Source organism: Castor canadensis, chromosome X, assembly GCF_047511655.1.
Source record: "Castor canadensis chromosome X, mCasCan1.hap1v2, whole genome shotgun sequence".
Lineage (NCBI taxonomy): Eukaryota > Metazoa > Chordata > Mammalia > Rodentia > Castoridae > Castor > Castor canadensis.
Genome location: NC_133405.1, coordinates 140,619,485 through 140,631,944, shown reverse-complemented (window position 1 = coordinate 140,631,944; position 12,460 = coordinate 140,619,485). Strand labels below are relative to the sequence as shown.

Sequence of the window (12,460 nt, the reverse complement as noted above, 5' to 3'; positions counted from 1 at the left end):
TTCTAGTGAGGATGTGTTTGTTTATACCTATTGTTTCCAGGGCATTCCCTACTCTTTTCTGTGGTAATTTCAGAGTTTTGCATCTGCTATTAAGGTCCTTAATGCACTTTGAGTTCATACTAGTGCAGGGATGGATCTAGTTTCAGTTTTCTGCAGGCAGATTGCCACTTTTCCCAGTAGCATTTGTTCAAGAAGCTATCTTTTCTCCATTGTATGTTTTTGGCATCTTTGTACAAAATAAGGTGAGCATAGCTGTGTGGATTCATATCCAGGTCCTCAGTTCTGTTCCACTGGTCTTCATATCTGTTTTACTGCCAGTACCATGCTGTTTTTATTGCTAGACTCTGTTGTATAGTTTGAAGTTGGTTATTGAGATACCTCCATCATTGCTCTGTTAGCTCAATACTGCCTTGGCTATTCATGCATGATCTTTTGTGTCTCCAAATTAACTTTAGGGTAGATTTTTCAGTCTCTATGATGAATGTCATTGGAATTTTGATGGTAATTGCGTTGAACATGCAGATTGCTTTTGGTAGTATAACCATTTTTCTATGTTGGGTCTGCCACTCCATAAGCATAGAAGATCTTTCCATCTTTTGTAGTCTTCCTTGCTCTCTTTCTTCAGTGGTGTGTAATTCTCCTTGTAGAGGCTATTTACATCCTTTGTTTCGTTTACTGAGTGTGTTTGATTTTTTATTTTTTTGAGGCTAGTGTAAATGGAATTCTTTTCCTGTGTTCTTCCTTAAGTTTGTTTGTTGGTGATGTGTAGAAAGGTTATACTGATTTTTGTAAGTTGAGTTTGTATCCTGGTACATTGCTGAAGCTGTGTATGGTGTCTAGGAGGTTTTGGGTGGAATATTTTGGGTCTTTTGAGTTATAGGATTATGTCATCTGCAAATAGAGATATTTTGACTGTTTCCTTACCTATTTGTATTTCTTTTATTTCTTCTTCTTGTCTTATTACTGTGGCTAGGATTTCCAGGACTGTGTTGAATAGGAATGGGGAAAAGTGGTCATTGTCTTGTTCCTGACTTCAGGGTAAATGGTTTCAGTTTTTCCCCATTAAGTATGAGGTATATGTTTGTCATGTGTAGTCTTTATAATATTGAAGTACATTCCTTCTATTCCTGCTTTTTGTAAAGCTTTGGTCATGAAGTAGTGTTTAATCTTTTTGCTACTGGGGTTTGAACACAGGGCCTCATGCTTGCTAGGCTCTACCACTTGAGCTACTCTTCCAGCCATTTTCTGTGTTGGGTATTTTTGGAATGGTTTTTACATATGTAAAATTAATGCTGTTGGAGGAGTTCTCACCAGTGACATTTTGTGTACTATTGTTCATGAATTTAGTCATTTAACCAATCTTTATTAGCTTTTTCCATGAAAGTACTTGAGACTACTAGTTCAGTTGGGTAAACCCTACACTTGCCTTGGTTTTGTTTTTTTTTTAAAGACTTCAGTGGATTCCTTAGGATTTTCTACATATACAGTCATGCCAACTTTCTTTATCATTTTATTTCTTTCAAATCTGAATGGCTCTTCTTTTTCGTTGCCTACTTTCTAGAATGTTTTTCTTTCAGGTTGCCTAGAACTTCTAGTACAATGCTGATAGAACTAATAAGAGTAAATAGCTTTTCCTTACTATTATGACAAAAGTATTTTACCATTAATAATAATAATATTGGGGTTATTTTTGTTCGTTTTGCATTGTTTTGTGTAGACGTTCTTTTCTATCTTGAGGAAGTTTGCTTTTATTTAACTTTTTTTGTGGTGCTGGTGTTTGAATTCAGGGCCTACATCTTGAAGCACCTTACCTTGAAATAGGGTCTCATGGAGTGTCTACCTAGGCTGGCTTTGAGCCTTGATCCTCTTGATCTCTGCCTCTTGAGCTAGGATTACAGCTATGATCCAGTGGCACCCAGTGTGCTTTTTTTCTTCATCATATATTTTGTTGAATGGGTGTTAGTTTTTGTCTTAAGTTTCTTCTGCTGTGTTCAGATGGTCATGTAGACAGGGTTTTGAAAAATGTTCTATTTGTAATAATGCTAGAAGTTCAGATTTAAGGCTCAGGACATTTGGTTCCTCATGAAATCTCTTCTTGGGTTACAGGTGGCACTCTTGATGTGTGTCACATGGTCTTTCGTTTGTGTAAGTGTCATCCTGATATCTCTTTGTTTAGATTTCTTCTTACAAGACTATTAGTTCAGTTGGGTAAAGGACCATCCTATTATCCTTTTTTGACTGAAGGTTGTTTTTAGTGATTAATTTCCTAACATGAGCATATACTAAGGTATTAGTTAGTAGGGCTTCAAAATATAAATTTAGGCTTGGAGATACACAGATATTACACAGATACTCAACCAACCTTTCATCCTACTTGGTCATGTTTAATTTTTTTTTTTAATGTTTATTTATGTTGGCTAGTATTTTTAAGTTCCTTTTCATAGGGGTTGTATGTATCCTTCCTGTGATGTCTTTGTGGTTTTAGTATGGTCTCAAATGAGTAAGACGAGTTCTTTGACCTACATGCTGAAAGCTTGTGAAGGATTGGGTTTACATCTTTAAATGTGTCTGGTGAATTGATGAAGCCAAATATATATATTGTTAAAACAGATCTCCTAAACTCCTTGGAATTTCCTGAATAATATGAATGTCTTTTGCCATTGTCTGTCTATCTGTCCGTCCATCCATCCATGCATCTGTCTGTCTGTCTGTCTATCTATCTATCTGTCTATCTAAGCTATCTGATCTAATCTTTCTAACTACATATCTCTCTTTAGTGATACCTGGATTTGTATTTAGGCCTCACTCTACAAATTGAGCACCACCTGCATTTTTATCTTTAGTTTATTTTTAGATGTAGTTTCTTGCTTGTGCCAAGGCTGGCCTTGGACCATGACCTTCCTACCTGTATCTTCTTCCCTTGTAGCTGCAATTGCAAAAGTGAGTCACCACATGAAACTTATTTGTTGGGATGGGGTTTTTGGTAACTTTTTGCCTGTCCTTAAAACAGTATCCTCATGAACCCCATTTCCTGAGTTGCCATCTTTTACTGTTTTTAACAAGCCTCTTTCTGTCTCAGGTGAGTTTATAGTATTGAGATGACTGAGCCTCTGTGTAGTGTGAGGAATGGTCAGATCACCAGAAAAACCAAGTGATTAGAGAGTTGGAAAGTTAAATCCCATGCACTGACCTTTGGGATCTGGATTGAGTTCTATAAAAACTCTTTAATAGAATGAGACCTTGAGTATTTCCAGGTTATATAGACATTGACGTGTTTGGATGGGTAGCATGTGAGGAGAGGGCAGTGCTTGATTCTAAAAATCTCTTTCATTTGACTGTTCTTGAGTTGCATCTTTTATATATATAGTAAACCAAAAAAACATTTGTTTTCTTGGGTTCCCTTCTTGCCATTTTAGCAAATTACTTGACTTGAAGGAAGAGTTTTGGAAAATAGTTTATAGCCAATCTGACACAAGTATAAATACACAAACTCAAATATAGAACATGTTCATATAACAATGGACCTATTCTATGGAACTCTGGAAAGAGGGAAAATAAAAGAGAATATCATCAGTAATATTGTAAAACATGAAATGTGGCGGTAGATGATATAAGTATGTCTATTAAGAGCTATTAAAAATGGGTGTGGGAGGTAAAGGATTAAGGGCGAATGAATAATGGATGGAGTTGAATGGTCCAAAGTAAAGTATGCCCACAGTGGGTATATACTGAGACACCCCTTTGAACATCCATTTAAATATTAATAACAAAAAATTATAAAATAGGTAGAATGTATGTGAGTGGTACTAATGGGAGGGGCGGGGTAATAAAGGAGATTTAAGTTGACAGTATATGGGATAGATGGCCTTCAAAAGTGTATATGAAACAGAACTAAGATACCTCTTGCAGTTTTGACAGTGATAAACAATAAGGTTGATATAAGTAATGTACAATGTAAGTCTATTTGGAATTGTCATTATGAATCCCTCCCGTACAATGAATATATCCTAATAAAAAATTTAAGTGTGTCTGAATTTACAACTGGTGTCCGAAGAAGAATTTTTTGTTCCTTTATTTCAAAGTTGTTTTTTCTTTTTCCTTTTTAGGTGCTGGGTTTTGAACTCAGCAGTCATGCATGCTAAGCACCTGCTTGAAACAGACATATTTATCCATAAGGTTTGACAGCAACTCTATGCAGTTACTGATAGATTTAATTATTGAATATCATCTGGTGGTCAGAGAGTTGAGGAACTGATTATTGGTGTTAGAAAACACTCCAGATAGATATGTTCAGGTATTTTGTTTCTTTTTAAGTACATTCTAGTAATGTATGGCTTTCTAGAACTTGTTGAATGTATTTAAATGTTTTCTGATTTGTTGTTTCTCTAGAGTTGGTAGTAATAGTCATTCTTTTTCTAGAAATTTAAGATTTTTCACTTGTTCTTGGAGAATTTAGTTAAAAGATGGCCAGCCTTGTTTTAAAACAAAATGTTTTTGGTCTCATTAGTTTTCTCTGTTTCCCTGTTCTCAAATTTTATTTACGTCCACTCTAATGTGTACTTTTTTCCTGTTAGTTTTTTTCCACCCAGTGTCATTAGGTAATTTGAAATTCTCTTTCTTACTCTAGACATTTATAGGTACACATGCTTTGTTTTGGCTGTCCTTGATAAGTTCTAGCATTATTCATCATCTGATAAGTATTTTCTGATACCCCTTTAGATTTCCTCTTTTGACAGGTTTTCTTTTTCATTGTTGCTTTTCACTTTTCACAATTTACAAATTCTTAAATTTTTTTTTCTGTTGGCTTCAAGTTTCATTGCACTCAAAATAATGCAATGCTTTTATCCTTTTAAATTTATTGAGGTTTTGATTTGCTTTATTTTATGCTCTAGCATATCATCTATCCTAGAGTGTTGTATATGCACATGGTAATCATGCTGTCACTTTTGGCATCTATGTCTACAGGTATCGGTTCTAGTTGTTTAATGTATCTTTGATATTTTCTACTGTATTTGTCTAGGTCGTACAAAAAGAGAGTACAACAAACATTCACCCTTGTTACATTCTTCATTTTACCTTTTCTCTTCCACTGGGGTCCTCCCTTTAACATAACCTGCTTTACATGCCTGCTCTCAATTGTTTTTAACTGTGTGTACATTGTTCCATTGGGATTTAGCCTTGGTACTTTATCTGTAAGTACATTGTTCATAAATCAGTTTAACCCCTCTACTACCCTTCCTTTCTTTTTCCCCCCACCCCATATTATTCAGCAGTTTTCAGTGTGTTTCATGTGTCTTGTGCCTACACAGATACTATGTAGTTCATTATTATTCACTATCATTTTTTTTCTTGTTTTCCTCCTCCCCTAGACTCCTTTAACAGTCCCACTTTTGGACATGTTCTGTATATATTTACATTTCTGTCTATATATAATAATGCCTGAATATGTAAGTAACTCATCTCCAATATAACTAGGGCTTGAGGTCTGACTCAAATAGTAGACTGCCTACTTTGCAACTCAAAGCACTGAGTTTAAAACCCAGTACCACCATAAGTTAACTTAATCACATATCTTAAGGAAAACAGACTGTCATATCGACATATTTCATATTCATTACCACTGATCATAATAATAGAGCAGATTACAACCCCTCAAATGAGTTTTAACTTTTACCTTTTTCTATCATCAGCTCTAGCAAGGGGACTTGTATAAACCTCAGAGTTTTTAGCAGCTGTCAATAGCAAATCATCTGTAGAATATCTCACAACTTTCAACAATATTTTTTTAGTTTCCACCCCATTTCTGTTTGTTTTTTAAAAAACAACTAAAATATTTTGCATATTTAAAATTTATACCATATTATCAGATACCTATATAGATAGTAAAATGACAACTATAGTGAACCAAAATAACAAATCTATCACCTCACAGTTACTATGACTACTTACAAGAACAGTTAAAATCTGCTGGTTTAAACTTTCTCATGATATAATTTTATTACCTAGAAAAAAAAGAGAAGGAAAAGGAGGAGGAAGAAGAAAGAAGGAGGAGAATTTTATTTGCTGATGAAATCATCTTATATATAAAAAACCTTAAAGATTCCACCAAAAAAACTTACAACTGGTAAAACAAATATACAATGATGGTCCTAAAATACTGTATTGGCTGGTAATATCATAGTCAACTGAATATTTATAAGTACAGTCTATATAGTTTTGCATAATGGCAAAACTGTTTAACAAAGCATTTCTCCAAGAACATGTCCCAATTATGATTCCTGGAATCATAATTGTTATATGATTATGCTATTAATGAACCATACAAAGGAGGAATTTAGAAAATGATTTCATTTTCAACAGCAGTAGTGAACAAAAATAAAAAAATTAACCAAAAATATAAATAACCTACATACTGGAAATTATAGAATACTAATGAAAAAAGCTGGAGGAAATACAAATAAGTAAAAGATACACTGTGCTCATAGATTAAAAAAATAGTATTGTTAAAATGTACATACTATCAGAAGCAATATACAGATCAATGCAAATTCCTGTTTCATTTTTACAGAAATAGTAAAACCAGAAAAAAGCTAAAAACATTTAATTTCCTGATTTTGAAATATGTAATGAAACTGCAATCAGAAAAATATGATATTGGTATAAACCTAATGATGCACTTTAAGCTTCTAGGGTGAGATCTTCCAGGCACTGAATGAGAATAACTTCAACCCCAGGATACTCAACCCAGCAAAACTATCATTCAAAATAGATGGAGCAATAAAAGTCTTCCATGATAAGCAGAAACTGAAACAATATATGACCACAAAGCCACACTACAAAAGATTCTTTAAGGGATTCTGCACACAAAAAGTGGAAGCCAACATACCATGAAAAGACAGGCAGCACCAAACAACAGGAAAAGAAAAAGCAAGAAAGCAGAGAGTAACCTCAACTTAGGTACACAAATCAAACCTTCAAACAACTAAGACAACTAAATGACAGGAATCACCACATAACTATCAGTACTAACACTTAATGGACATAATTCACCCATCAAAAGACACCATTTGACGAAATGGATTAAAAAGGAAGATCCAACAATTTGTTGCTTACAGGAGACCCATCTCACTGATAGAAATAAACATAGGCTTAGGATGAAAGGCTGGAAGATTTACCAAGCCAATAGGCAGTAATAGCAATACTTATCTCTGACAAAGTACACTTCAAACCTACATTGATCAAACAAGATAAAGAAGGACATTCCATACTAATAAAAGGAGAAATAGACCAAAAGGAAATAATTATTAAACTATATGCACCCAATGTCAATGCACCCAATTTCATCAAACATACCCTGAAGGACTTAAAGGCATACGAAAATCAATAAACGTAATAAACCACATTAACAGAAGCAAAGACAAAAACTAGTTGATCATCTCCATAGATGCAGAAAAAGCCTTTGATAAGATCCAACACTATTTCATAATAAAAGCTCTAAGAAAACTAGGAATAGAAGGAAATTACCCAACATTATAAATGCTATATATGACAAACCTACAGCCAGCATTATACTTAATGGAGAAAAACTGAAACCATTCCCTCTAAAATCAGGAACCAGACAAGGATGCCCACTATCTCCACTCCTATTCAACATAGTACTCGAATTCCTAGCCAGAGCAATTAGGCAAGAAGAAGAAATAAAAGGAATACAAATAGGTAAAGAAACTGTCAAAATATCCCTATTTGCAGATGATATGATCCAATACCTTAAAGACCCAAAGAACTCTACTCAGAAGCTTCTAGACATCATCAATAGCTATAGCAAAGTAGCAGGATATAAAATCAACATAGAAAAATCATTAGCATTTCTATACGTGAATAATGAACAAACTGAAAAAGAATATATGAAAACAATTCCATTTACAATAGCCTCAAAAAAAATCAAATACCTAGGTGTAAACCTAACAAAAGATGTGAAAGACCTCTACAAGGAAAACTATAAACTTCTGAAGAAAGAGATTGAGGAAGACTATAGAAAGTGGAGAGATCTCCCATGCTCAGGGATTGGTAGAATCAACATAGTAAAAATGTCGATACTCCTCAAAGTAATCTACATGTTTAATGCAATTCCTATCAATATTCCAATGACATTTATTAATGGAGGCCAATTAAGTTATATTTTGGTGTTCTTTGTAGGATGTTTATTGTCTTGTCATTCACTTCCCAAATTCCATAGCACATCTGCCTCTTCCTTTTACATTGCACAGCCTTTTATTTTATAATCAGTTTCTTGTGGAAAAATACAAAATTTGCCATCAGCCATTATTAAGTATAAAGTCCAGTATGGTTAATTGTACTCAAATTATTGTGAAATCTCCAGAATTGTTTCATCTCGCAAATTAAACTCTTGCCATTAAGCAATTTACCATTCCTTCCTCCCTCAAATTCTGGTAACCATCATTTTACTTTTTATGTCAACTTGAGTACTGCTCTTTGTCTACAACTTTCTTTCCCTCCCTCACCCCCTTTTCTGACCTAGTATGTTTCCCCATTCAGTATGTTTCTTTTTTATGACCAAAGTATTTCACTTAACATAAAGTCTTTAAGATTGATCATAGGGTTTTCTTTCTTTTAAAAGGTATAATGTTTCATTGTATATATAAAACATTTCCTTTACACATCTACCAAGGGACATTTGAATTGTCTTCACTTCTTGCCTGTTAGCTACTGTCAACATGGGTTTGTAAATATCTCTTCTACATTTTACTTGTTCTAGTTTCTTTTTTTGTGGGTATTACAAAATCCTTGGTCAAGTAATTTATAAAGAATTCAGGTTTATTTAGATCATGTTTTTGAAGAATGTGAATCCAAGATCATAGTGCCTACATCTACCCAGCATCTGGTGAGGTGAGGACCTTCTTTCTACATGGTAACATGGCAGAAAATTTCACATAAGACAGAATAAGTCAAAGTGAACTGCTTTTATAACATTGAGTCTCTAAGCAACCCAGATATTTATGAATCTATGAATTCTGAGAAGATAGCACCTGTGATCCTATTTAACCTCCTAGTGGTGCTACATCCAAATACCCATCATATATAATTTTGGGATTTAGTTTTTAGCACAGGAGTTCTTAGGGACAAATATTCACACCTTAGCAGTACCTAAAGTTGAATTGCTGAATCTGATAATTCTGTTTTCAATTTTTTGAGGAAAGATTACTGATCCTTTCTGAAATTAGTTGTGTAGTTTTAAGTGCAACTTTGTACTTTTTTTTCCCCCATATCTACTTATTTTAGCATCGTTTATTGAAGGTATTATTATCCTTTATTCCTTTTCCCAATTAGTTATGTCATGACTGTCAGAAATAAGTTGACTGTACATTTGTTTGTAGTTTTTCAATTCTATTGTGTTGACCTGTATAATTTTATTTTGCCCACCACCCCCCACTTTTTGGTGGTACTGAGGCTTAAACTTAGGTCGTAATTCTTGCTACGCAATTGCTCTACTGCTTGAGCCACTCTACCAGCCCTTGTTTTGTGTTGGGTATTTTTGAGATAGGGTTTGTGAAATGTTTCTCCAGACTAGCTTTGAACAGTGATCTTTCTAATCTTTGCTTCCCAAGGAACTAGAATTGCAGGTGTTGTGAGCCACCAGTTCCAAACCTTTGTCATTTTTTATTAGTGAAGTTTTATCGTACTTGAGTTGGGAAGTTTGGGTCCTTCAACTTTATTACTTTTTCAAAAATGTTTATTTTATGTGTCTTGTATTTTTATATGAAATTTAGAATGCCTTTTTTGTTTTTGCAAAATGATACAAATTGTATTAAGTCTTTTGGTTTCTGTTGGAATTACTAGTTGATTATTATCTGAATTGCTTGGGACAAGTATTTCTGATTTTGGATTTTTAGTCTTGAAATACTTGCCTGTGTATGATGAAATTAACTTGTTTCATATACACTTTACATACATCCTTGAAGATTATTTTATACAGTATTTTTAGTTTCACTTGTTTTTTGTGGTTCTGGGGTCTATACCTTGATCCACTCCACCAGCCTTTTTTATTTGTGAAGAGTTTTTTTGAGATAGGGTCCTGTAAGTTACTTGCTCAGGACTGGCTTCAAACCAGGATCTTTCTGCTTTCTTCCTCTGAGAAGCTAGATTACAGGCATGAGCCACTAGTGCCTGACTCCTCTATGTTTTGACTGTGATCTATCACATGAGGTCAGGTATGGATCTTCCACTTATAGTCTGTTACTGCTTAGAAATTTTTGGATTTTGGATTTCTGGTTTTCAGTTCAGGAGTGTTTGATACACATAATTATTTTGATAATACAGTTTCAGTCCATGAACTGTCTTTCCATTATATACATCTTAATTTCCTTCAAAATTTTGTTGATTTTAGGGTACAACTCTAGAACCTTTGTTACTAAATTTATTTCTATGTATATCAATTTTTTGTACTGCAAATAGAATTACTAGTTTTTGGTTTTATGTTAGAAGTGTATAGAAATGTAACTGACAGTTGTATGTTTTTTCCTTTGCTTCATTATTGAATTAATTTACTAGATCCCATGTACATTTGTCCCTGGTCATCTGAAAGGAATTTATTCTAAGATCCTTGCAAGCATTAAAATCTGTAGATGCTCAAGTCATTTATATAAAATAGTGTATTATTTATATATAAGCTACACACATCCTTTCATATGCTTTAAATCATTTCTAGATTTACTTGATACAAGGTATACATACTGTTTATATGGAAAGACAAGAAAAAAATGTGTATGTCCAATAGCAGATGTGATTTTTTTCTTTTTCTTTTCTTTCTTTTTGGTTGTGTTTTGTTTGTAACATCTGGTTTTACAATAGCGCAGTGTGGCCTGGAAATAGGCCAGATTTCTTGTCTTAGCCTCTCAGGTGCCAAGATTACAAGCATGCATTTCCATGCCTGTTTCTTGCAATTTGGGGGTGGTGGTAGTGATACTGGTATTTGAATTCAGGACCTTGAACTTGGTATTCAGGCATACTTCCATTGGGTTGGCCTTGAAGAGAAAGAGGAGATCATTAGGCTTTTCTTCTGATCTGTCATTCCCAAATGGTCATGATTTCAGACTTGAGACACTATGCCAGGTTTGGATATTTTCAATTTGTGTTTCAATCCTGTGATATAGAACTTACAGGTGTGGAGGGCCAACAGTACAAAATAAATTAAAGATTGTTAATTAAGTGATAAAACAACTTAAGTTTGCTACAAGATCAAGGTGTTAATAGATAAGGAAAGTAACTGATTCTGTTATATGAAATATAAAGGTTACATAGTCTACTGTATACTGGTAGTTAAGCTTTGCCAGCTATTCATAGTAAGAGAAATTTTACATAGCTTGCATTCCACATCCAATACAAAAGCCCTGAATTACCTTAAAAAATACTATATGATGAATTGTAAGGAAGATATAAGAAACATAATTGGGCACAAGAGGAACAGCAAACTTTGTTAAAACTGGCTGAACATTTGACTGAATTGTGTTAAAGTTCTGTGGTAGAATTCATGAATCGTGAGATTGGATATTGGGTGGGGGTATTTTTTAGCAATGTTTTGAGGGTACCATGTAGGTTCTTTTTGCTGCATACAGTAAAACATGAGGCACTAAAGATGAAATGAACAGTGGTCAGCTTTCTGAGGTATATTGGATAGAACTGTGGAGTTGCAAATAAGAAAAGGGAAAAATGACTCTTAAGGGTGGTTCACAAGTGACAGGCTACTATTGCTACTCATTAGTTTTCCCAGTATCTGCGGAATGGTGTTGCCTCTCACTGGTTGAATAGGTACAGTTGCTGACATAGCTAAATACTTGAGGCGAGGCCAGCATCCTTACAGACTTGTAAGTAGTCTTGCTCACCTGATGAGCAGAGATAGAACATTGAGCCTTTATACTGTTCTGCTAGATTTTAGACTTGATTGGCACCTATTACTTCATTCTTCTGTTTCTCCTCTTTAGAGTGGACATGACCATTCTATTTCTGCTTTTCATTGTTTTCTATAAACAGCTAATTGGTTCATTGGTTCATTGTTGAAGAATTTTGCCTTAGGTTGGGTTGTACTTCACCCATATCTGATGTAGATGGTTTACAGTTAGATAAGATTTTGGATTTAAGAGTTGATATAGTCATTATTTAAGACTTCTGGGAATAATGATGTGAATCCATTTTAGCATGTGAGAAAAGACTTGAATGTGAATAAGCTATAGAGTAGTTCTATGGATTGAAATAAGCACCCAAGTAACATGTGGAAACCAGCAATCTGTGTGCCTATGCCTCAGATTGGGGATGGGATCTTCAAAGAAATAATTAAGGTAAGCCAAAACTGGTCGTTTATGCCTATAATCCTAGCCAATCAGGAAGTTTATGGTTCATAGCCAGTTGACAGTGTGGGCAAATAGTTTTCTCATGACCCTATCTC

At 34.2% G+C, this 12,460-nt stretch overlaps 1 protein-coding gene across 14 annotated transcripts in view; it reads left to right on the top strand.

Annotated features, from left to right (window-relative positions):
• LOC109699307 (eukaryotic translation initiation factor 2 subunit 3) overlaps positions 1–12,460 on the top strand; it is an 81,419-nt gene that overhangs the window by 36,345 nt on the left and 32,614 nt on the right. The gene's annotated exons all lie outside the window — the stretch shown is intronic.